This window comes from Schistocerca gregaria, chromosome 1 (assembly GCF_023897955.1).
Source record: "Schistocerca gregaria isolate iqSchGreg1 chromosome 1, iqSchGreg1.2, whole genome shotgun sequence".
NCBI lineage: Eukaryota > Metazoa > Arthropoda > Insecta > Orthoptera > Acrididae > Schistocerca > Schistocerca gregaria.
In genome coordinates this window covers 439653251-439680916 of record NC_064920.1, presented here as the reverse complement: position 1 = coordinate 439680916, position 27666 = coordinate 439653251, and the positions used below count along the sequence as shown (strand labels likewise).

Genomic DNA, 27666 nt, shown 5'->3' with positions numbered 1-27666 from the left:
ATATATATATATATATATATATACTTATTTCAAAAACCAAATTTGCTAATATCTGCCGATACACCAGAGAAAGATGTGCCTGACGAATCTTAGGAGAGATTAAAACTAAAACCGAACTCCGTCAGAACAGGCCCCAGAAGGCCCTAAGGTGCCGACCGATCGTCGTGTCATCCTCAGATGATAAGTGTCATTGGATTGGGATTCTATTCTATCTCTTGAGTGACGCAGGGTCAGCCATCGTTAATTGGATTTGGCATGTTAATTTTGAAGGGGTGGCCGGATGCCCTTCCTGGCCCTACCCGTACCCCTGGGGACGGAACTATTAGTGTACCACAACTGTCTGCGTCGAGTGGAACCCATGGAATAGTGCGAATGTGTTCAGTCGCCTGCGAGCCGTGAAACTGAGGCGGAACATGGGGACCAGTCCGGGATTCACCTAGTGGGACGTGGAAAACCGCCTAAAAACCACATCCAGACTGGTTGGCACAGCGGCCCTCGTCGTTAGTCCGCCGGGTGGATTCGATCCGGGTCCGGTGCGCCTATCCGAGTGCAGGAAGCAGCATGTTAGCGCTCTCGGCTACCCTGGCGTGTCTGTCATTGGATGGGGATACGAGTGGACATATGATCAGCACACTGCTCTCCTGTGCATTGTTAGTTTTCGTGACCGGAGTCCCTACTTCTCAACGAAGTAGCTCCTCAATTGGCCTCACAAGAGCTGAGTGCACTGCGCTTGCCAACAGCAGTCGGCAGACCCGAACGGTCACCTGTCCAAGTGCTAGCCAAGCCCGACAGTGCTTAACTTCACTCATCTGACAGTGCGGCAAGGCCGTTAACCTTAGGGGTATTGCCTTGCATACATATGGAGGAGAGGTGCAAGGTAGGCAGCAATCAAACTAGATGAAATAATCAAGCATATCAGAAGCCACCTAGCGCAGTCTCGAATATGGTACAGGAATGAAGTACGACGAGACGAGACGAGATGCGTGGTACAAACGCATTCCGGGACAGCACAGTTAAGGGGTATATCGAAATAAAGATCCCGGAAAGCCTAATGAAAGGCGACGGGGTCCAGTAATCAATCTATTGTGGTCTCCTGAGCCATAACATCCACCAGAGATGGGAAACGCTGAGATTATGCGCGTTTCGCAGACTACTCTCGCGGGTTCTGAAAACGTACTGGGCATCGAAATACGGTGGCCGGTGCAGGGGGTGGAACTCAGCTATAAATAGAGGCGCAGTACTACCGATACTTCACAATACGGTTGGAGACACACAAAAACACAGCTCGCAGCATCTGAAGAAGGTGGCCGGCTCGGTCTTCGACATGTTAGGAATAAAATGGAGTCATCAGCTCGTGTCAGGTCCCCAAAGGATTTAATTAACAAAATGACATAGCTAGTCTTAGCAACGCATAATGTAAAGGTTCAGCCAGAATTTCTTACGCGGACGCCGTGCAGTGAAACCTGAAGTTCCACAGACACGAAGGGAAAGTGTCACACAGTACAAATAGCCTGAGCTAGTAAACACGTCGAGGATACGAACGGGGCGTCTCTCGGACCTTGGAGGGCGAGAAGGAACTTTCCGTCCCGGGACTCTGCCAGACATATCGAAACCAATATAGGTCCACAGCGACGAAATATCCGGGAAGACCGAATAATAAGTTAGAGAAAGCGGATGCGAGGGCTGCATCCGAGCGCGGCGGACCTTCAAAATGGGTATTTAAGGGCATCAACGAGCAGCAAGAAGCAGAGTCGTCGCAGAAGTTGAAGAGAGCACAAGCAGACGAGGCCCGGCAGCATCGAAAGGTAGCAGCCGCTACTGATGAGCCTATAGGAACCGCAACTACGAGAAGACGGCTATGCTCTGGTGGAAGCAACTACAACTGTCAGTTAAGTAAAAGTTTTGCATTGGAATAGTTTTGAACAGGGACAGTTTGTCTCTAGTAGCCTCTACATTTAGTTTCAGCAATGGAAGGAACAAGCCACTGGCTTGTGCTAGTCTCCTGTGAGATAGGACAAGGGTCCATTATTTAAACGAAGAGTGAATTCAAAGGTGGTAGTTCTCGTGAGTAGTCGTTTCCGACGGAGTGAGAAGTGGAGATTAAGGCTGAATATATAGAAGTGTACAGAGTAAGGAGAAGGATCTGACACCTCACATGTCCTTTGTGGTTTTAGTTCAATAAACTGCGTTAAAGGAAAAAAAAAATCACCTTACTGTTGTAACAGTTCAGTGCTGCCAATTGCCCCCTTGTGCCCGCTACCTACTGAAAGTATTGTCTAATGCATCTACACCTCCTACACGCCCTCAGACAATTCATGAGATTCTACTCCCTCTCAGCTCCGTAATAAAGACTAGTTAAAGGGAACCACAAACGCATAATTGTCGTCAACGTCCCGATTGCGCCACGCAGGGTGGACCAACACTATATTGGTATCCGGGACCTGTGCCGGGACGCGACACACGGTTTAACGCCTGAAAGCACAAGATTGATTGCATAAGGGAGTTTATTTTTCATTCCGAGCTAGCACATTGCTTTGTTTAGCCTCTATGTTCAGCCACCACTATGTTATACTGAGGAGAGTTCGAACCCCAGGAGAAGTGACGTTGCACGTCAGCGGTGTTTCCAAGAGAAGGGACACACTTGTTGGCCGGTGTGAGGGCCGCCCGCTCAGAAGGGGACAGCCGGCGCGGTTTGTACGAGGCAACGGCTCGGCCCGCGGAGTTTCCGTGCAGCAGGCCGCGCGTGTCGTAGCGGGCGCGACCGATAACTGACGCACGGAGTGACGGGGGGCGGGGCGGGGGCGTAGGCGTGCTCACGCACACGCGCACGAACACGCGAGAGCGCCTGATAGCGGCCGCACGGCACGGCACGGCCCAGGCCGGCTTCCTTCTCAGCCCGCTTCCTGCAATATGGCCAGATAAATTGTGATCCTCCGCCGGCGGACAGGCGCGCGAACCCGCCCCCTCTCGGCGCCAGGCGAGCAGAGAGCAACACGCCAGCCTCAGCACGCTAGCCAGGCGCGTCGACGCGCACCGACGAGTGTTGTTTCCTTATTCGACGTCATCCAATGTCTGCACTTGGGGAGTCTTTTTCTCACCGTGGAATTGGCACCTGTTAGTGCTACCTCAAGCCCTTCCTGATTTCACTACATCTTATGGAGTTGGATGTTGACGGGGAGGGGGGGGGGGGGGGGGGGACGACCTCGTTTAATAATCATACAGACGTATGATACTTTCATGAAATATTATGTATTTGTATGCCGTTAGTTTCTGATGGAGCAGCGGTATTATTACGTCTTATTTACATTCCGTTGTGAACCAGCGACTATATTATTGGCAGACTGAGAATTCATCATTTTATTCCAATGTTCCAAATCTATTGTGTACCTATTCTTTCGTAATGTTGCTTCACTTTAAGTATTTGTACTATATTTTTCTTTCGAAAGATTCCTTCTTTTGCCTAAGTCTGATTCAGTACAGTTATTATATATTTCGCAAATAACGTATAGCTACATCTTTCGTTTTCTGTGTTTACGTAATATTATATTCTTGGCCCTTGCCAAGTCCAATAAAGGAGATTAACATTATTTTAATTAACTATCCGTAAAGAAACTCTCTCTTTATCTCAGTCTCTTTATCTCGTTCTTTCTATTTACTAAAAGAATGAATAGTTTCTTTAGTACTTTCTCTGTACCACAAATGGTGCACGTAGAACATAGTTAAATAATTTTATTTTTGTCTTGAAAATCTGTATGGTCACAGTTTATAGTGGTTGGTTCAAGTATAAATTATTCCCTTTGAATCGGAAAACAAACTAAACGCAAAAATACGCAAGTCTCACCACCACTTTGTATTCTATTTTAAGATTTTAGTAAAATTCAGGTCTCTTCATGTTCTGACATTCGAGTATCCACTACCCCTTGTAGCTACTAAATCAATTACAGCACTTGAATCGTGGAAGATAATCACTGTTCGTCCCTCCTTTAAATGGTTCTTGGTAGGATCGTTTCCTACGTTGATTCTATCAAAATATAGGGAGATAGCCTGTTTCCAAAGACAATCGCGATACATGGTACGGTGTATTAACGTACAATGACGTGAAGTTGCGCCTTCCAGACCTAAAAACTGCAAGTCTCATCTCAGTAGGTGATCGTGGGGTTCTCAAGCATTCTTCAAATACGTTAGAACACGCAATAATAATAACAATAATAACAATAACAATAATCCTAATTGGATCCCTTTTCTTTTACACTCACTATTGTATCATCTTTGTCACCTTCTACGGAGCACTCGATCAATACTCCAAACTATCCATAATATTGGATAGTTAACGCATGAGTTATCCACCATTCACGTAAATCCCTAACCAAAGAAAAGAAACATCCACAACATCCAATAGCAGGCACGACCAACTATTCTTCAAAATCCATCAACGTATCTACCATATAACCGCGTACGGTATTCTCGTATTTATAATCCACAGTCCGTAGCGTTACAGGGACGCTCTCATAGCTATCTTCTTAGTCTAGGTTATCATGCTCTCATATAGCAATCAGCTTGAGTTGCCACGCAGAAACCAACACTTCTCAGTACTAATCCAATCAATAAAACTGCCGACTTGGAGACTGGCTGGTGAATCTTGAACAAATTAATATCAATTAACTTGTCGCAGTATACTATTACTGGTGATGAACGAGCATTCAGAATCAAATTATGACAGGTCAGTGTCTTGTTATACACCACTACGACCAACCGTTACCCGACAGCGTCCTAACAACGACTACTCACGCTTGCTCCTTCCATGATCGAAGAAGAAGTAAGAACCATTTTTCAAACAATCTTAGATCGGAGGTTACCCTTGTACATATTAAGTTCATTCTTAGCAACCTTCACTAACGTTTCTGGTGGCCAGCTGCAGCAGTTGCAGCGGTTGCAGCGTCGCAGACCCGCGCTGCCACCCACTCGCTCTGTTGATGGAGCATCTCTGACTGCGACCTGGTTTTCGTCAGCTTTTTCTCTCGGTCTTTAGATACTATAACGTGTCAAAGGAATACACATTAAAACATATCTTTTACAAAGTTTAAACATCCATTTTCTTGTCGAGACTAAGTTGAGTCTGCTCCGCTATGTAATGCGAAACGAAAAAATCGTAACGAAAATTTTTGGCACATTACATTACTGATACGTTAGATAAGTTGAGAAATGGAGGAGGTAGGACGAGAAAGTAGATCCTACCGACGTTGAAATTAACTTAGCGTCATTTGCTGGATGATAATAGAGAAACAATGGATAACCTACCATTGGACAATCACTGAGATGAGTCTCGCTTCTCTCGAACACTACTGTCCTAACTACAGTTCCACTATAACTATTTCGAAGAGGCATAATTAATGGGGCTGCTATAACGCTCATCGTATGAATGTTGCACATAATAAATAACATTCGCCAGAAGAAACACGGCATCAAATGAAGCGTGAATGAGTCGTTTAAAACTTGAAACAGTTCCAGAGTTTTAAAGCTTCTTAGCCAAAGGTGTAACGAGTCCTTTTGACGTTTTTATATCATACTTTTGCCGTTTTGTCGTTTCTGTCATAGCGGCGACAATTGCTGTGCGGGTTACCTTACCATTCACTGTTATTACAATCTGTTTGAACTGTCTCCCTAATTTTTTCTGACGGAAAGCAGCCGTTAAAGTAAGTGACTATGTTTGTCGTTACAGAGAATCTCATATTCTACGTAATGCTACAGTAAACTAGGCGAAAGAAACAAGTATTTTTATATGAAACGCAGAATGGAATGAACTAGTTGCTAAACAGACTGTTTTTGTCGTTGTGTTCGGCATAACGCCTTGGTATTGAAAGGATTAAACTCCAAGTACACTAGCGAATGTAGAGCACCGTCGTGATTTGGACTATGTAATAGAGGTATACCTATGTGGTGGTTTGTCTCTTATTTGAGAAAAGAGGAGAATTTTAGGATTCATTGTGTCGTATACACACCTCATATTTAACTGCGAACTAGAATTTCAATAGGTAGATATCCGCGTTTTAAAACAAGGGATGGCAGCAGCGGCTGCATTTTCGATAAGGTTGTCATATTGTACATGCAACAACTTCCTCCACAGTTAAACCAGCGGTTTTCTGGACTATTTTTGATTACGATCTGCTGTGACTGTTTTCATTTTGCTTAAAATTTTTGGTGATACAGATTTAAAAAATTAAAGGAAGAAAAGTGCTGTAATAGCTAAATGACAGTTTGAATCAAGTGCAGCTGCCATGGTTTCTAATACTATAATTTAAAAATACATAACAGCAGAGGATTCTCAATGTGTGTTAAAAATCTCAGTAAACCTTACATCTTTACCTGGCCGACAATGCAGGGATACGTGATGAGTATTAGACGCAGCCGTGCGCTGTTTTTAAGGCTGTTCTTTCATTGTGTAGACAATACTGAACCACAGAATGTACTCATTAAAATTAGGCAAAAAATTCGCTCTTTACTTCACAAAACAAAACAAAAAAATTAGAAATTAGCACCGTGTCAGGTGCAGTTTTGTGATCCTTAAAATGGATCTATATTTTGTACAGCTCAACAGATATCTGAAACGAAACCCAAGCAGAAAATCAAAAAAGAAGATTTATGCAGTGGAAACAATAGTGTAACGTTTTGTAAACGAATATTGTGAAAAAGAGAGTAACTTATATCTTTCACTTTGCTGTATAGAGCGTAGACGCAAGAGATTAGTTTACTCCGTTACATATTGCCTTTTGATATCTGCTGGTGAATCTCCAGAGGGTTGTTTAGCTTTTCTTGTTGCTGTACTTCACAAAACGTGTTTAAATCGTTTTGTTAGGAAACGATTTAATTCGAATATCTAAGGAATTAATTTGTTCCTTCCACTTCTCTTTACGATTCAGTCCTGTATTACGTGGAAAAAAGGAATATTTAATAAGAATGTAAATGACAACAAACGGTAGTATTATGTGATTGCTGTGAGATTCACTGAAAGCGACAATGGATCCCGAATACGACAAGTATTTGGAAGAGCGCAAAGATTTAACACTGATACTCTGGACATGGTCTTGGTGATGGTTTACCATAGACTGCAGCGCGCTTCGTTACAGGATCATTTAGGAATCGTGAAAGCGTTACGGAGATGATAGATAAACTCCAATGGAAGACTCCGCAGGAGAGACGCTCAGTAGCTCGGTACGGGCTTTTGTTGAAGCTTCGAGAACATACATTCACCGAGGAGTGAAACAGTATATTGCTCCCTCCTACGCATATCTCGCGAGGAGACCATGAGTATAAAATCAGAGAGATTAGAGCCCACACAGAGGCATATCGACAATCCTTCTTTCCACGAACACAATACGAGACTGGAATAGAAGGGAGAACCGATAGAGGTACTCAAGGTACCCTCCGCCACACACCGTCAGGTGGCTTGCGGAGTATGGATGTAGATGTATATCTTGTAACAGGGAGGAGGAGACTAGTTTTTAACGTCCCGCCAGCAACGATATCATTAGAGACGGAGCACAATCTCTGTTTAGCGAAGGATGGAGGAGAACAGCCGTGCCCTTCGAAAGAAGTCATCCCGGAATTAGCCTTAAGCGATGTAGGGAAATGAAGGAAATCGTAAATCAGGATAGCCGGACGCAGGTTTGAACCGCGGCCCTGCCAAATGAGAGTCCAATATGCTAAACACTGCGCTACCTCGCTCACGATCTTGAAGTAGGTCGAAGAAGTATGTGTACCTTAGGTCGAGGTAGCGAATTTGAATCCCGCATTCGATGTGTGTGTCAGAATGGGAATGGGTTTTATATTTGGTTTTATTTAACATGCTGTTCATGGTGACAAAAGTAAGAGTAATACATGCATCTGCGACGAATATTGAATTAGAGGTTATACCAAACTTCCGCTATCTGAGTGAGCACCCATGAAAAATGGTTTATCATAGGACAAAGAAACTTCGTGGAAACATTTGTAATAAAGAATGACCCACTGAAAGAAACGCATGTTAATTTACATTTGAGAGGGTACCATGTTTCCATACAGGATACAAAAGTTGCTCAACGTGACGACCATATGCATCCACGACAGTCTAGAACCGCAGTAGAAACACCGTTTCACTATAGTTCGTATCACTTTTCGTACGGTGAAGCGCAGACCGTTCAGCTGTCGTTACACAGCTCGTGCACTGCTTGAAGATTGTACCTTGCGTCTAGCATTCTCCGCCACGGCAATAATAAGTTTTTCAAAAATTTGTGGCGCAATTGGCCTCCGACCCCTCCCAGGAGAAATTCCTAAATCGCTGGTTAATTCGAACTTCCGAATCATTTTCTTCAATCCCGGTGCGGAAAAAGGATCTCTCCGTGTTGGTTTAATGTGTCGATACCCTCTTAGAGCAATGGTAGCATTGACACTGTATTGATGAAGCAGTTTTACGTGTAAGGCCCTGCTCATCTTGTCGAGACCCATTTTGACTGTCTGCAGCTGTAATTCACACTGGTGATTGTGTTTCAGCCTAAATCGCCGTAACAGTACCGGCGCCTAAAGGCAAGATATCATTGTAACACTACTAACAAAGTAAATACAGCAGCACCCAATCTGAACATCACTCCTATGTGGTTGGGCACCGATATGATAAACAGCTGTCCGTCTTCAATGGCTCAAGTAACGAAAGTCCAATTAGAGCCACCGTGTATAATAAGCATAGGCGGAGGGCATTCCTGGCCGAAAGAGGTCTACTGGTATCGAACATCGGTCTTTGTTTGAGAAACGAATGTCTGTGAATACACGCCTGGAACACAGCGCTATGCGGGCCTATGGAAATGAACCGTTGAAAGTGGGAAAACGGGAAGAGAATGGAAGCGCTTACGATGAGATGTTACAGAAGAATGCTGATTTATTTATTTATTTTTAGATGTGCCAGATGTCTTGCAGTACTATACACATTCAGGATGGGAAACTTAATTAACATGAAAATGTAACAAATTTGAGTGAACGGTGACAGCCTTGACGTGGCCCACTCCCCTAGGAGTGTCCGATGTGGGGAGAAGATAAGCGATAAACGAAGCGAATGTCAGCCCAAACCGATGGCCGGACGTACTAGTACCTCCCGGCCCTGCCAGATGCGCTATCCGAAGAAGAGAAGAAGAATGCTGAAAACTGACTGTACTGATTGTAAAGGAGGAGGCCCTCGACAGAGATTTGAACAAATACTTTGTGTCAGTGCTACATATATGAAGACGTTGAAACAGCAGGAAATCTTCGCAGCGTGGCAGGCAGAATCATAGTAGTCTAAAGATTGTTAAAACAAAACTCTAAATCTAAATGATGTCTAAAGAGATAATGACACTGCCGTTGCAAAAAGGATGTAGTGTAGCGCGGTACGATACACAATGACTCCGTGATGATGTTTCAGACTTTCAGGATTGATTAAAGGGTACACGTACGAGGCGTGTTTTTTTAAGTAAATACCGTTTTGAAATTAGAAAAAGACGTGTTAAGATATGTCAATAATTTTATTTTTACAGGAAAGCCTGTACCTTAATCTACGCACTGACGCCGTTGCAGTTGGATTCTTCCTTGTTTACGTTGTGTACTGAGTATTTAAGATGCCTCCGATAATTGTGAGTCCCACCGACTGAAGTACGGGCTGTTATTAAATTTCGTAGTGGTAAAGGCCTAAAAGCGATCGATATTCATTGCGAGATCTGTGCAGTTTATGGAGAAAACATTATGAGTGTTGGAATGGTAAGAAAGTGGGTGAGAGCGTTTGAAGATGGCCGCACAAATGTGCATGATGAACAACGGAGTGGGCGTTCAAAATGGTTCAAGAGCACTATGGGACTTAACTTCTGAGGTCATCAGTCCCCTACCACTTAGAACTACTTAAACCTAACTAACCTAAGGACATCACACACATCCATGGCCAAGGCAGGATTCGAACCTGCGACCGTAGCGGTCGCGCGGTTCCAGACTGTAGCACCTAGAACCGCTCGGCCAACGAGTGGGAGTCCTTCGGTCGTTAATGAAAGTTTGGTGCAGGAAGTGGACAATAAGGTGAGAGAAAACAGATGCTTCACGATTTCCTCCTTGCGGGATGACTTTCCCAATGTTTCTCGTAGTGTTTGGTATGACATTGTGACAGAGCACTTGAATTACCGAAAATTGTGCGCACGTTGGGTACGGCAAATTTTGACGGATTTAAACAAAACCAAACGTTTAGACAGTGCATTGACTTTCCTTGAACGGTACCACAACGACGGTGATGATTTCTTAAGCCAAATTGTTACGGGCGATGAAACATGGGTGGCCTACGTCACACCAGAATCAAAGCTACAGTCCATGGAAGTTGAGCAAGGGCATCGTTTTGCTGGAAGACAATGCCGGTTCACATGTGGCAAATCAGACCAAAGATCTCATCACATCTTTTCGATGGGAAAGTCAAGATCATCCTCCGTACAGTCCCGATCTTTCGCCCAGTGACTACTATCTTTTGCTGCACTTGAAGAAATACCTGGGCTGTCAGCGTCTGCTTGTATGAGGGGGGGTATTCAAAAACTGGTACAACGTTATGACAAGTGCCTCAATATTGACGGAAATTATGTAGAAAAATAGATTAAGGTACATGCTTTCATGTCAAAATGAAATTATTGATATATCTTAACACGTCTTCTTTTAATTTCAGAACGGTACTTACTTAAATAAACGCGCCTCGTATTAATTTGAGGTGAGAAAATCTGCTCTGGAAACGACCGAGCCGAAAGTTATAAGCGATACTTTTTCTGATAAATCTGACAGGGGCCTGTTCTACTGCAAACTGTTTACTTTCCATATTTTGAGAGAAGGTCGTGCCGACCAGAACAAAGAAATAAAGTTTTGTGACGTACCGTCCGCTATAAACATCCGTGGGCTTCAGCGGGCGTTAAATACAATGGTGAATCCAGGATCTGCTCTGGGTGTGGGAGGGAGGGTCGTCTCCGTTCGGAATGCCTGCAAATGTCCATCACTCAACTGTCGCCCGCTGAGTTGCAGAGAGAGACACCACCAACAACATTGCCTGCCACCTGCGTGGTGGCCCACAGCTGTGACAAATGACACGCCCCTCCTCGGCGTCCGACGGAGCAGAAGCGCCTGCGTCCCTCCCTCTTCCTACCACATCGACCCCTGCCAACGCCGTGCTGGACCATTCGACGGAATTTTCAGCATTCATCGTTCCTACGACGACTGTTGTAGCGGAACGTTGGGAGGCCCTTCGTCTTCCGATAATGAAGATCGGGTGCGCAACCAGCAGTCACAACAGAGGTGGACCGTATGCCCTGGTGTTTGCGTTGGATCGTATGGGCGCAACTGAGGCGCCGACGACATCGGCATGGAGCGACGACGTCGGGGAAGCACAGGACCCAGGTCTGCGGCACCCGCGACGGAGCAAAAAACGCACGGCAGCAGCGGCGGATTTCAGGGACACCGGGCGAGCGACGCTGCCGGCTACCTCCCTTTTGCTATCCGGCCGAACTCCCCCACGTGGCGGTCCACATCTTCAAACGTACTAAGTAGCTACGATTAACATCAACAACATTAGTACCCGGGCGAAAATCCAAATTCTGCAGCAAATAATTTGGGCTTCAGACATCGACGTCGTACTGCTTCAGGAGGATCACTTGGACGCCCTGTCGGATGTGGCCGGTTACTCCTATTACGCCTCTCCTGGAGACGTTCGTGAGTGCATATCAGGTGAAGGTATTTACCTGCCTTTCGCGAGGATATGGCACTTACCCGCATTGTAAACGTGTACGCCCCATGGAGCTCTGGCCATAGAAGGTACAGAGCTTTACCCCGAGGAGATTTTTTCTGCCCATCCTTTTGGCCGCTACGAATACTGTTTGCTTGGCGGCGACTTCAGTTTGTTTTGCTTAGGAAAGATTCACACTTAAACCCTTGCCAGGAAGTGTACATTGTCGTCCGCGACATTTCTTTCTGTGACACATGGGAGATTCGCCATGGCAATGCGCAAGGCTATACAGGTCAGACGGGCCACTCTGCGAATCGCCTGGATAGGATTCATGTCTCCCGGGAGCTCGTCAATGATATCCAAGATACACATTACACCGTGGTGCAACAACAAAAAACTAAAGATAGCAGAAAATAAAATATAATACACTTTGCTGAAAGGATTCCTGCGAAGGAATCTAACTGCAAAAATAGGGGACACGAACATGATACGACCAAACCTCACTCGCTATCTTGGGGAACAGACAGATGAAAAATTAAATTTCTAGAAATACAAAGATCACGACAGACAAAGCAGAAAAAATTCTCCATAAGCTGGCAAGACTAAATTCAGACCATTATAGAGTCCCCTTGTCACAAGAATATACCATTGCGCTCTCTTCGCGTCGGTACTAAGCTTCGCCGCGAGTACATGGGCTCACAAAATGGTTCAAATGGCTGAGCACTATGGGACTTACCATCTGAGGTCATCAGTCCCCTAGAACTTAGAACTACTTAAACCTAACTAACCTAACGAAATCACACACATTCATGCCCGAGGCAGGATTCGAACCTGCGACCGTAGCGGTCGCGCGGTTCCAGACTGTAGCGCCTAGAACCGCTTGGCCACACCGGACGGCTCATGGGCTCACAAACTGAGCCTCTTAGCAAACAGGACAGCTCTCAGAAGTGAACAGAGTAGCGTCTTACTGAGACTGTCGGGAGCTTGTGGTAGCACCTGAACGAAGCACTTTGCCTGGTGCTTGGAGTATTCCCGATAGATGTCACGATAAGATACAGAGCGGCTATGTACTGGCTAAAGATGGCTTGACAAGACCAGATTCTGAGATCACTGGTGTATCATTACATGCGACACGCCAACTAAAGACATGGCGACTGGATACCTGGCAGGGTGGGAAGAACCACAGCGATAAGGGTAGGAGACTATACAGCTTTCTCCATAACACCAGGGAAACACTAAAACATATCTATCCCATCCGCGGTATGACACATTTCCTGACTGGACACAGCCCTTTTCCCACTCACCCGAACTGCGTGAGTCTGTAGCTGACAGTTGCACAAGCGGGAAAGATGGTTCCCCAGAACACATTGTGCTCTTTATAAACAAAGTGACGACATTTTGTAGATTAGTGACGGAAATTCCTTGTGCCACCAACGTATCAACATGTTGCTGTCCGTTGGATGCCCTGGTCCAGTGCTTCAGAGAATCTCTGCACCAGAGACAAGTCGGCATAGTTTCAGTGTGCATCGGTCCGTAGGTATTATGACGTGTGAAGCTGTTACGCTGCAGCGATTCTGGCTGTTTAATTATATTTGCACCTATAAACCACAAATCGGCGCAGCCAAATTGGGTCACTGATAACCTTGGATACTGCTGTCAGCCGAGCGCAGCGTGAAACTGTACATATACATACCTCACGTCCACCGATGCGCGGACGCCAGAGAGCGGGCGACCTGCAATTAAAGAGAAATATGAAAATACAGCGCCAGCCGCAGATTGCACTCTAGAGTTTATTACGGCCGCTGCTTTTTGTTTGCGAAAATGATTTACTCTCGTGCTGAAATTTCATCAGATGTCGGTATTGAGCTCGTAACGTGATGAAATTTTCTCCATTACGCGATGCAGTAAGTCACATACCGAAACTGACAGAGCAATAGCTTTCATTGCATCTGATTTCAAGTACAACGCGTAAAAGCAGACACCGTAAATCACTCCTGATCGCTACATCGAACCACAATAAATGTTCCATTTTCGTTTTAAATAAAACGGGACACTACGTGATAAAACAAAATCTTCTTTCTGAATAATGGTATCACCACATAAACTCTTTGAAAAACGAAATAAAAAATGGTTTCTCTCTCATCATTCTATACAAGTAGAAGACGTTCATCTGTATCAAAAACGTTACTCTGCCGTTCATACTAACTTGTTTGACAGGAAATTCATAGACCCGCCTTCAGAGTATTTCTATACTGTTCTACTCCCGCACAACACGAGGGAGACGTGAACACAGTGCAAACCTGATTTCTCTTAATTTATTGCAATAGTCATTTCGCACCGTGTGGTTAGGAGTCAACAAAATACTTTCGCTTTACGAAGAGAAAGTTGATGACTGAAATTTCGTGAAAAGATCTCAGCGCAACGAAAATCGTATTTGTTCGAATGATTGCCGCCTTAACTCTCTTATCCGTGAAACCATTTCTCACATTTCTTGATTATAAAAAACGAGCTGTCCTCCTTTGAAATTTATCTATGTCTTACGTCAATTTTATCTGGTAGGGATCTCATATCACTCAACACTGTTCCAGAAAGGACACACAAACGTAGTGCAGGCAGCTTCTTTAGTTGACATGTAGCCAATAAAACGCAGTTTCTTGTTCATCTTGCTCAAAATGTTTCCAAATGAAGTTACTCGTAACTGCAGTCATTAGGTAATCAGCTTAACTGTCAACATATTTTTGCGTGATTTATCATGAGCCAAAATTTAAGGGAACTTTTTAGTAGTCTTGAGAAGAGCCTCACAGTTTATATTGTCAGGGTGACTTGGCAACTTAGGCAACAAGCAGATATCTCGTCTAAACTATTCGGTAGTTCGTTTTGATCTTCTGGTGACTTAACTAGATGGTAAAGGCTTGCACTCCAAGTTTTCCGAAAATCAGTACAAATCTAAGGGTCTGTTTTTGTGGGGTGATCTAATTCACTGCTGCCTAAGGATTTCAGGTGGTCTCATAAAAAGATGACACAGTTAATTAGCTGATACTCTAATATAATTTAATAACAAACTGTCTCAATGAAATTCTCTAGGAAGAAAAGAATTCCACTATATCTTATTGGAGGCACATAAGTTTCGCCACAATTTAAATAAGGCTTCGTATCCGTATGACACACTGACTGTTAAAGGAATTAACATGTAAACAATGTCTTCTGCCATATGAAGCAGTAATACGGATTTGAAGAGACCTTCTTCGTTATTAAGCTTACTAATGCAAGAGAGAGAGAGCACAACCAACGCAATTTAGGTTTTTTTCATTGAAAATGGACATGGAAGATCTCCTTCCGCCCTCTTATCCACCCGAGACACGTAATGAGTGAAATGTATTGTGCTACACGGGTTAGGAATAATTCTCAGTATTGTGGAAATAATAGAATATGTTAAGGACTGTGAAAAGGGGGTGTAGAAGATACACCTAGCAGAAAATGTGATACAATAATAGTTGCGTTTTGAAATTCTTTTACTGAATTTTTCGAAATCTGATCACATGAGTGGTGCTGTACCTGATTTCGACTTCTTAGTACGTTATATAAAACATCGCCAAAGTACAAATAAAGGTCAGAAGATATGGTCAATGTGTGTCCATATCAAAATGTTCTGCGACAGTTTAAGTTTCGTTCTTCATTTAGTGCAATGTGATGGGTTTTAAATGCAATGTAATGGGTTTCAAATGCAATAATGAACTCTATCACGGAAAATTACGATAATGAAAAGAAATAATGTTGGCGATCAAGGTTACGTCCACTATGCATACCATGAGTTCACTACAGTAAGAGTACTCCACCTTTGTTAGTTTGTCCTTTCCATCAAGAGGTAGCTAATGTACTGAAGTTCCTCTGAAATCGCTTGGAATATTCTAGTCCATGTGTACTTCTACCGTTTTCCCTCTCTAGCACATGGCCAAATTAACTATTCCAGGTTACAGCAGCAGAGGTCCCAATAACCGTTCCAATTTCTGGTAATGATATTCCATGTATCTCTATCCTCGCGGCTCTTTCAGGAGCTCCTGATTCAAAAAAATGTTCAAATGTGTGTGAACTGCTAAGGCAGCAAACTGCTTAGGTCATCGGTCCCCGGACTTACACACTACTTAAACTAACTTATACTGAGAACAATGCACACACGCATGCCCGAGGGAGGGCTCGGATCTCTGGTGTGAGGTGCCACGCAGTCCGTGACATGACGCCTCAAACCACGAGGCCACTACGCGCGGCTCCTGATTTCGTACCTTGTCTGCACATTTCATTTGCAACATTATTCAATAACACAAAACTTACAGTTCTACCTATTCCTTCTCCTCCTCATTTCGGTGAACAATTTTAAGGTTCCATACAATGCTGTACCTTTAGGCGTACATTTCCAGGAACTAGCTCTTCAATTCAGCAATAAAATTTTATAAAAGCAGAGCTCTGTAAAAGAAGGCCAGCTTCATATGCGCAACACTACTTCTGAAATCTTTCCTTACCTTCTACACAGGAGAATTCCATTACTTCTTCCACTATCAATTTTGATTTCACACAAGTGGCTGTTCTCCTTTTCATTCTCAATCATCTTTCCCTCTCTTACTTTCATACACAAGGGTTATTTCGTCGGACAATCCCTTTCCCTTCCTCTTCAAGAAATTTCAATTCTTTCTCGGTGTAGAGCATTTGCTGTATCTCAGTAGAGGTAAGCTACAACCCCTGCCTTACTCCCTCCTTAACACGAACCTGTCTTTCCTGCCGTTCCACTTTATTACTCTCATCTTTGGTTTTGTAGGCATGGATTACTCTAACAACACTGTACATCAGCCCTTGTCTTCTAATAGCTATTCTGACGGGAAGTTCTCAGGCAAGTTCCTACTCCTAGTAACCTGCCTCGACATGACTGGGTGTTTGTGTTTTCCTCCATCATTTCATCATCATTCTTAAAAGTGGGGAGACTGGGCTGAGCAAAGGTTGGGAATTTTTACGGGCGCTGATAACCGCGCAGCTGAGCGCCCCACAAACTAAACATCATCATCTAATCCTTGTAAAACTTAGAAGTGGTTGGAGGTTGCTTGAGACACTATATTATTACGCTGGTACATACATCAGAAGGGTTTTTGTTTTGCATGTTTTTATTCCGGTTGCTAAGGATTGGTTTATCCATTTTAATTTTCTGTTTGTAGTTTACTGTTGCTATTTCTGTTTATATGTTGACCTTTGTCACTTGGAGATAGTGAGTGGAGCTGCAGACGCTAGAAAATAGAGTGCCAAGTGAAAAAAATCGGAACATTAACGACATACCCTTGTGTTTGATTTCAATGGAGGGATGACTGCAGCGGAGGCAGCAAGAAACATTTGCGCCGTGTATGGGATAATGCCATTGGACAGTGCACGCAAGAAAATAGTTCTCACGTTTTAAGAAGGATCGTTTTGACATTAGTGACTCTCCAGTTTCGGGAAAGTGCTCGGGGTTTGATGAAGATCATTTGAACCCATTAATCCACAATAATCCTCGTCAGTGTACTAGAGAACTGGTAAATGAATGAAATGTGACCATTCCACCATTGCGCGACATTTGCATGCAATGGTGAAGATTCAGAAATTGGGTGTATGAGTAAGTACCACATGCTCTAAGACAAAATCACAAAAATCAGCGAGTGGCCATCTGTTGCTCATCATCAAAGGGCTCCAGTCCTGCAGCGTTACTGGCGACGAGAACCGTTGTCCTTATGCCAAAGTGAAGAAACGAAAGGAATGAATAAGAGCAAACGAAGCACCATCTCCTCGTACAACGACCTGTGAGCATCCACAAAAGATAATGTTATGCATCTGGTGGAACATCGATGGTTTGGTGTACTATGAATCCCTCCCCCGAACTGCAACAGTCACTGCTGACATTTGCTATCAACATCTGAGATGTCTTGCAGAAGCAGTCCAAGACCAACGGCCAGGAAGAATGCATGAAGTGCTGCTACTCCACAATAACGCCCACCCGCAGTCTTCTACACTGACTAATAATACTGGACCGCAGTTAGATTGGGAAAGTATTCCGCACCCATCTTGTTTACCTGATCTTGTACCCTCAGGTTTTCACCTTTTCCACCCCTCTGTTGAAAAATCTTCAAGGAATTCCCTCCCGAATGAAAATGCGCTCCTAACATGACTCGACGAGTTCTTCGCCTAAAAGCCAAGTGCTTTCTACATTCATGGAATCGGAAAGATACCTAGAGTTGGCAGACAGTTGTAAACAGTGAAGGAGATATATTATTTTTGACTAAATTCTTTCTTATGTATATCTGTTTTGTTAGGAAAAAACGCTACTAATTTATGCAGCAACACAATACGCGACTGAGGGAGACACACACAGTCCGTTTCTGTCAACCGAAGACTAGTACTGTTTATGAGACTTATGTCAGTTGTGCTCTTCCTACTTGGTGAGGCAGAGTACACAGACTACAGGGCCACAGACAGCGGCTTGTGCAGCGCTCTCGTCGCACGCAAACCTCTAGAGTCAGTTGTCTGCACGCCACGGCGAACTTCCGCTTCCCTGAGTAATCGCACAGACGACGAAGACGGGGCTTCCGCGCACAACTAGTTTGACGAAGATGAGACACTGGGCGTTTTCTCTGTGTGCATTCCGAGTTGTGGTGCTCGGGTTCCGTAGGCGAAAGCTGTTATAGACTAACAGTTCTGCCGAAGAAGATAAATACATAAATGAAGAGGCCGGCAGCGGTGGTCTAGCGGTTCAGGCACTCAGTCCGGAACCGCGCGACTGCTACGGTCGCAGGTTCGAATCCTGCTTCGGGCATGGATGTGTGTGATGTCCTTAGGTTAGTTAGGTTTAAGTAGTTCTAAGTTCTAGGGAACTGATGACCACAGATGTTAAGTCCCATAGTCCTCAGAGCCATTTCAACCATAAATGAAGACCCACGGAACTAGTCAGTAATCAGTCAACAATCTCCATATTATTTCCATTAGTTTCAGCAGCTTAAAATACCAGGAAGTAGGGATTCTTCTTTCGTTCGTCACACAATGGCTTCATTGACGGAAGTTGTTTCCGAAGAGTGTCGCTGCACAAGAATGCTGAAGATTAAATGGGTAGACTGGATAATTAAGAAAGAGCATTTGGGGAAGAAGAAATATGAAGCGCAGGCATCAAGGAATGGTCAGTTTGGCCACTGTAGTGGGGTACAGCATATTTGTCACAGCATAATGTTTAAAACTGATGCAACTTGAAGTAACTATACAGAGACGAACAGGCTAGCACGGGACAGAGTAGCGTGAAGAACTGAATCCAATCAGTATTTAGAGTGAGGAATACAAGAAAAGCAGTATACAAGATCAAAGCAAACTGCTCAGTGAGCAAATACCCAAGGTCTTGATGAGATATCTGCTTGACTGCATGTTGATAAAACGTAATAAATATACAACATCTTCCAGAAATATTGCGACAAACATCAGAGGCTGTAGATGATGTCTTGAGAAACAAATCGAGGATAGGAAACCCTTACCAGAAACGTAATCCAACGACGCTGAGAGAATCGAAGTTATAGGCACCGACACCTGCCACTAGACAACCCATTCGGCAGCATACGTGACTTCGTACAATGACGGACCGTAGGTGGAACATCTTACAATATTGTTTGTTTTTTAATGATGGCGACCGATTGCCACGATCGCCAGTAGAGAATGCAGAGCTAGCTGCTATGAATGTGATGCTTTGTTGCCTTGGTGGATAATGGTTTCAGACACACGTTTATCCACAGTTTAATTTTCTTCTGGTGCTCTCTATATTCTCCAGTGTTTTCCATTATGCAGGAGAAAAATGGACTGTGAATGGAAACTCGTGTCCGAAACCGTCATACACTGAGGCAACAAATTACCACTTTTATAGGAGACAAGCCCTTTCAACGTGGTAGCTAGCTCCTTCTTCTCCAATGGCGATCGTGTCAGTCAGCTGCGATCACTGAAAAACAAACAACATTGCGAGACATTCCGTTCACGGTTCGTCAGCGTACGAAGTTACGTTTGTTACCGAAGGGGTGGCCTAGTGGCATGAGCGTAGAGTCGTTGGACGGTGTTTTTGGGAAAGGGTTCCTATCCTCAATTTGCTGCTCACGACACCCTCTACAATTTCTATTTTGTGGCAACAGTTCAGGGACACCCTGTATGTAGTAGTTTGAATAATAAAGCATTCCAAACTGTCTGAAAACGGCGAGGCTCATTCCTGTTTTTAAGAAGAGGTACATGAATCACTAGCCTTAGTTTGATGTGTCTCAACGAGCCACGTTCCATGATTACCTTCCCAGAGACCGCAGATCTTCCTCATGAGAAAGAACAAGAAGTCCTTTGACATTAGTTCGGTAAAACTCAAACTTCTCTGTTAGCTCACGAAATACATAAGATAGTGAATTATGGGGTTTAGTTTGTTTCCAGAAGGTATTTTTACAATTCTATATTGCCATCTAATCATGAGAATACAAAGTTTACTGGATGCAAGACGGCAACTGGACTGAAAAATCTATATGAATGCGTTTCTAGAATCCGTAGATGTGAAAAATATTGTGCAAATTGAGGGAGGAGAAGAGAGAAAGGAAAGGAAATGGAATGGATTATTGATGTCGGCTGCATCTGGACTTTGTGCAGCACCAGCAGTGATGAGTGAAAATGTGTGTGAACATGAGATCTCCTATTTATTACACAGTTTCGTTAACCACTGCGCCACCCGGAAAAAGTGTTTATCGTATCTGCGTAATCTTGACACGAAACTCAGGAGGTCGGATGTAATCCTGCATCCGCACTGAATGTGGTGAATCCATTGCCCATCGAGGTGAATCAGTTATATGAATGTGTAGTCTGTTTTTTCGGACGGAGTTAGGTGGGAATGTGGGTCGGCCGTGAGTTGTTCCGAGATGGTCCGTGCAGTTGCAGTTCACACTGCGTTGTGTGGCGAAATGGCTAACAAAACTGCCTATTAAAGCTGGAGATCCCGGGCGGGAATCCCGGTCCGGTACACACTTTCACTCATCCCCACTGGTGTTGCACAAACACGTGTGACAGAACAGAAATGCGATTAAATTATCGCGGAATTGGTTGTGTATGATTCTGTAGTAAAGGAACTGCTAACAGCTAATGCGGCAACCAGAAAGTTATTTTACAAGGTTTTACTAGCTGTGTTAAAAAAATTAAAGAACAGCGTATATCAAAAAGAATCATCCATTAAAAAAATTATAACTATTATATGATGGGAGATATAAGCGTCAACAATGAACTGTTGGAAAGAGTTTTACATGGTTTCCGTTAGGTAGCAGCAGTGTGTGACCACTTCAGTTCTAGTAAAAATGATGTCGGGACAACAGAAAGCCTGGATGCGGGTAAGTAATAACTCTTCAGCGTATGGTGTGGTGTGGATCCTCCTACAGCACAGAGCATTGGACGATGGCAAAAACAGTTCGGAGAAACAGGTAGTTTGTGCAACTGCGAATCGCCGGTCCGTCCCCGAGTGTGTGACACAGACCTCGAACGCATCCGTCATAGTTTCACGGGAGTTCGAAGAAATCCGTTCGCCGTGCAGCTCGGCATCTCAACATACCCCAGATGTCCATCTGGGGTGTGTTGCGTCGACGTGTACACATGAAACTATAGAAAATTCAGCTACTGCAAGCTCTTCGTGAAGGTGACCAACACTGACGTGTGAAGTTCTGTAATTTCGTTCTTGGCAAGATGGAGCATGACAGTTTCCTTGCAAGCTTAGTGTTTAGTGACAAGGCAACTTCCATGTAAATGGAAAGGTAAACCTTCTTAATGTGGGAATATCAGGTACGGAACAACCATATGAAGTTGTAGAACAGCAGAGGGACTCTCCGGAATTTAATGTGTTTTGTACGGTTTAACTGGAAAAGGTGTATGGTCCATTTTTCTTTGCCGAGAACACTGTTATAGGAAGCACAAATCTCAATTTGCTTGAGAGCTTTCCTTTCCCTCAGTTGGAGTTTGATTCGAACGACTTCATTTACCAACATGATACGGCACCACCAGACTGGCATCTCAAAAAGCGTGGGTTTTAAAATCAAATGATTACTAAAGGATGTACGGGTCGCTCTGGAGCAAATGATTCAGCCTCGAAGGTCACCGGACCTGACTGCGATTATTTCTTGTTGGGTCTTATAAAGGACTATTTATGTGCCTCCGTTACCAACGACAATCAATGAACTGAGACATCGCTGTAACTCAAGACATGCTCGCTGCAGTGTGGGAACTATTTGAATACCGCATAGACGTATATCGTGCAGCTCAATGGGGACATATTGTACACCTATGAAAATTTATGAAAAAAAACTTCTAGTTTCCCGTTCAGCGCCGGCCGTTGTGACCGAGCGGTTCTAGGCGCTTCAGTCGGGAACCGCGACACCGCTACGGTCGCAGGTTCGAATCATGCCTCGAGCAAGGTTGTGTGTGATGTCCATAGGTTAGACAGGTTTAAGTAGTTCTAAGTTCTAGGGGACTGATGACCTCAGATGTTTAGTGCCATAGTGCTCAGAGCCATTTGAACCATTTTAACCCGTTCATCCAAAAACAAAATTCATCGTATATGTGTATAGTTTCAGAAATATAGACCCGCGAAATCGGATGATACATTTTGATACACCCTGTATTTTATCTACTAGAAAATATTCTGACATTAAATGAGTTGTTTCCGAGACGTGTAAAACTGTACATTTTGTACTGTAATATTCCAAGAGTTTCCTGTGTTTCCTCGCCCGACGGAGATATTGCGCTGGAGAAGGGAGCTACAAGCAAATGGCTGTCCAAAAATGGCTCTAAGCACTATGGGATTTAACATCCGAGGTCACCAGTCCCCTAGAACTTAGAACTACTTGAACCTATCTAACCTAAGGACACCACACACATCCACGCCCGAGACAGGGTTCGAACCTGCGACCGTAGCAGCAGCGTGGTGCCGGACTGAAGCGCCTAGAACCGCTCGGCCACAACGGCCGGCTAGATGGCTGTCGGACAGTCGCTCCAGCATGGTGTAAACCTTACCCATTAGCTCGTTGTCACTGTTCAGTTTGATATCTGTCATGTTACGAAGTTCATATTTGTCTCCATTTCTCATCTACGTACGGCACGAAACTATTTACACTGTGTGAAAGGTAATGTTTTCCCCTCGTCGCGTGCAGTATCGGAATTCGCTTCCAAGTTTCCCGCTGCTGCTGACAATTTCTGCTCGCCGTGATTCAGGATAGAGATCCAGGTCGCTCTCAGCATCACGCGCACGTAACGTCGTTTCTCCGCGGTTTATCCGCCGCGTGACATCTTCGGGAACGGCTGGGCGCCCGTGGCAAAGTACGCAGCCGTAGTATCTGCTGCACACGAGGCGAGCCGAGGGGACGCGAGTCGTACGGCGGGATGCCTACACGTGAGGCGCGCTGTCGCCCGCGGCGGGTCCATTTCAATCCCGCCACGTATTCCATTTCCTCCGGGTTACAGCGCCGCCCCCGTCTGCTCTGCTGGTCGCACATCCAATCGATCTATCGATCGCATGCTCGCAGTTGCGCCGGAGGCGATCAGACGACAGAAGGCCCGTCTCGGTCGACTGGACCGGACCAGGCCAGGCCGGGCAAGGCCATGGCGGGCCAGTCTCTCGTGCGTGGTGGCGCGTGGATTTCATTTGGTGAACCGATTTGCGAACTGGCCGAAGGGCGTGCCGCTCACCGGTTTGTGGGATCAGCTCCCTTCTGCGTCGGAGAGAATCTGGCATCGCGCGGACGCTACTCAAGAAAGTGTCAGTGATGGCAGAAACTGTTGCTGCTGTCTCTACCTACATCAAAAAGTTCTCTCTTTCCTTTCGCCACTGCGTGTTTCGTTTCTCACAGGGAAAGGTAACGTTTCAGCAGCAGGTATTTTCCCGTATTTCCAATCTGTTCAGCTTTATGCCAGATGAAAATTTAGACACGTTCAGTTCCGTGTGTTTCACGGCCATTTATCACCAATTTATCCGTAAGACCCTACAATCGTTCCGGTCCCACTAAATTATTGTTACCAGGAAATCCTCACCAATTATTTTACTGGTCCTTTTTCGTGGATTGTAACGATGTTTCCTGAAAGAATGCAAGATTAATAAGCATACTGCAGAAACACCGAGGATCTGGCTTCTACTTCCGGATCAGCAATTGGTTTTAATGTGATATGTTCCACACTAGAAATATCCGAGAGAAGCTTACATCTACAACTACATAAATACTCCGCAAATCACAGTACAGTGTGCAGCGGATAGATACCTTGCACCACTAATAGTCACTTCCTTTCCTGTTCCACTCGCAATTAAAGCGAGGGAAAGAGCCCCACACACTCTTTGACGTGGTTGGCGGAAGTAGAATCGTTCTGCAATCAACCTCAACAGCGTCTGAAGAAAAAGAAGTTTAGAGTGGAATTTTGCGTATGGATTCGATAGCGTCGTCATAAATTAGTCTACGTATTAACAAAAACACAGAAACATGAAAAATTGTCGCTACTTCAACAGCGTCAGAGCAGCGCTGCTGCACGGTGGTAGAAGTTAGCATAGTCCAGGGCTATGCAGGTGTTTTACTGTCTCTGATAATAAAAATCGATAAAAGGAATATCGAACTAAAATATTTTGGGACCACTCTGTCGAATGGGCTCTAAAATTCGTCTTTAAAAATCAGTTTGATGTAACGAGAAACAAATTCACGCATTCAATCGACAGTGTCCGTCGCATGGAAGACCTGATCAGAAGTATTTGTTTGGGCTGACTGAGCTACACATCGTAAAAAAGAATTGCAAATATCTGCACCGGCACGATAGACGTATCGGCCTGTGGAGGCTCCGAAGAGAATGAACACTGCCAGTCTACAGTAGTCGTCATCCTAAAGTGCAGAGGAAATGCGCCTGATGACTCCTAGGAGAGCCATCCTGTGTACCGGCGAAGTTTTTCAGAAGTGTGTTGTGTGCTGGAGAATAACCTGCCACACATTACGTTTACTTGTTTCCAAAGTGCTAATTACAAGCACTTTGGCGATTAAAATTGCGGAAAGCCGAATCTCAAATTGAAGTATTCTACGCACCGGCACGGTAGACGTATCGGCCTGTGGAGGCTCCGAAGAGAATGAACACTGCCAGTCTACAGTAGTCGTCATCCTAAAGTGCAGAGGAAATGCGCCTGATGACTCCTAGGAGAGCCATCCTGTGTACCGGCGAAGTTTTTCACAAGTGTGTTGTGTGCTGGAGAATAACCTGCCACACATTACGTTTACTTGTTTCCAAAGTGCTAATTACAAGCACTTTGGCGATTAAAATTGCGGAAAGCCGAATCTCAAATTGAAGTATTCTACGCACCGGCACGGTAGACGTATCGGCCTGTGGAGGCTCCGAAGAGAATGAACACTGCCAGTCTACAGTAGTCGTCATCCTAAAGTGCAGAGGAAATGCGCCTGATGACTCCTAGGAGAGCCATCCTGTGTACCGGCGAAGTTTTTCACAAGTGTGTTGTGTGCTGGAGAATAACCTGCCACACATTACGTTTACTTGTTTCCAAAGTGCTAATTACAAGCACTTTGGCGATTAAAATTGCGGAAAGCCGAATCTCAAATTGAAGTATTCTACGCACCGGCACGGTAGACGTATCGGCCTGTGGAGGCTCCGAAGAGAATGAACACTGCCAGTCTACAGTAGTCGTCATCCTAAAGTGCAGAGGAAATGCGCCTGATGACTCCTAGGAGAGCCATCCTGTGTACCGGCGAAGTTTTTCACAAGTGTGTTGTGTGCTGGAGAATAACCTGCCACACATTACGTTTACTTGTTTCCAAAGTGCTAATTACAAGCACTTTGGCGATTAAAATTGCGGAAAGCCGAATCTCAAATTGAAGTATTCTACGCACCGGCACGGTAGACGTATCGGCCTGTGGAGGCTCCGAAGAGAATGAGCACTGCCAGTCTACAGTAGTCGTCATCCTAAAGTGCAGCTCCTGCCGTGTGGTCTAGGCAGCCACTGGGTACCCTGTACAACTACCTCTCGTTTGCATAGTCGGTAATCTGGACAGCAGCTGTTGCACTTCCGAGATGATAAGGCAAGTGCATTCGCACTGTCTTCTGGGCCCACGCGATGTTATCTTTCAACAAGATAAGACAAGACCCCGTCTTGCCCTACCTCGTTACAGAGGGTGTTCACTGTTATAATGACCTGTAGGTTCTCCGGACCTCTTGACCATTGAAAGCTTCTGATCATTCATAGCCTGCCAATACAAATTTGAATGTAGTTCCCTCTTGGGCTCAGGAGCGTGGGACAGCGGCTAGTCGATGAAACGTAACAATCTATTAGCAACAGCCGTTATTTGGATATTGTTGTATTAGGCAACCAGATTCCACTAAGCAATTACGTCATCTTCAGACATGTCGCATGAATGACATCAAGTACCACTCGTGCATGTGTAAGACGAGGCTCAATATTCGTATTTGCCTCCGTAGATGTCCGAAACTAACATCAGCTCGGATATCTACGAAACCACATTTTAATATTGGTGCCTTGTATTATACATGCACCAGTGGTGCTTAATGCCACTCATGCGACATGCCAGAAGATGACTTGATTGGTTAGTGGAATCTGGTGCCTAATACAGCATTAGTTCAGTACTACGTATGGTCTTTGGATTTGAAGTAAGGCAGCGTAGACTGTCTTTAACCCGTGTCTGCCATTCAGCTGAATACGACTTGATGCGCAGCCGGGTTACGCCCATTTTTGCTGCAAGAGGTGTCCTGAATTCCGCACCCTGTACATCCCCAAGTCACCTACAAAATCAGTCATGTATTCGTATCTGTACAACGTATACACACAATGAGTAAAACTTTGTAATTTGCCACCATTACTGGTGATGAAATTTGAGTGACCAGTAGAGTAAACTGCAATCGTGGTCTATACCACCTTAACAATTGAAAGCCAACCAGATGGTGACGCTATGTTGAAATATGTCGCCGAAGAATAAAGTTCTATTTAATAACAGTGTTCGGTGGTAGTAAAAAATAAAATAAAATAAGAAAAAAACTTCGTACGACATGCCGAGCTATTTAAAGAAGATTTAAAGAAAAATTTACCTAGTCAACAATTTAATAGTCTTCATCTAAACGTGCCAACTGCCTTGATGGTAACAACTGTTCCTGTCAAATCACCGAAGTTAAGCTCTTTAGGGCTTGGCAAGCACTTCGAAGGGTGACCGTCCGTCTGCCGAGTGCTGTTGACAAGCCAATTGAGGAGCTACGTGTTCGAGGCGTAGCGACTCCGGTGTCGTAAACTGACAACGGCCTGAGATCGGTGTGCTGACCACATGCACCTTCTTATCCGAATCTAGTAATGAAAAAATTGGTTCAAATGGCTCTGAGCACTATGGGACTTAACAGCTGAGATCATCAGTCCCCTAGAACTTAGAACTACTTAAATCCATCTACACAAAGGACATCACACACATCCATGCCCGAGGCAGGATTCGAATCTGCGACCGTCTCGGTAGCGAGGTTCCAGACTGAAGCGCCTAGAACCGCTCTGCCACAGAGGCCGGCTATAATAATGACTATAACCAGAAAATGGCAGGGCGGGCGGTCGCTTCCGTTGATGCTTCCGAGGTCTGTTTGGGCGGAGTTTAGTTTTGATTTATCTAAATGTACAAATGTAACAAGTTTGCTTGCCCTTTTCTTTCTGCAGTCTATATTTTTGTTTCAGGTGCGTTTCATCTTTTAACACTGCATTTAGTCACCAATAAAACAGTTTTGTTTTTATATAAAGTATTTGTAGATTAGAGAACAAATAACGTCCTAATGTTCATCTACATACACAGATGAAAAAAGCAATCGCATCATCAAGAAGGAGTTGTGCGGCATAAACCAAAGTAGATTGT

General features: G+C 44.5%; 1 protein-coding gene across 7 annotated transcripts in view; it reads right to left on the bottom strand.

Annotated features, from left to right (window-relative positions):
- The window catches only part of LOC126351455 (leucine-rich repeat and immunoglobulin-like domain containing-NOGO receptor-interacting protein 4), a 2189427-nt gene that overhangs the window by 1436381 nt on the left and 725380 nt on the right, over nucleotides 1-27666 (bottom strand). For 5 of the 7 annotated variants that reach the window (XM_050002606.1, XM_050002610.1, XM_050002605.1 and 2 more), the window contains one exon: nucleotides 13434-13473. The exons of the other annotated variants lie outside the window; for them this stretch is intronic. The gene's annotated coding sequence lies outside the window, so the exon portion shown is untranslated. The remainder of the gene's footprint in view (nucleotides 1-13433; nucleotides 13474-27666) is intronic. 7 annotated transcript variants of the gene reach the window in all.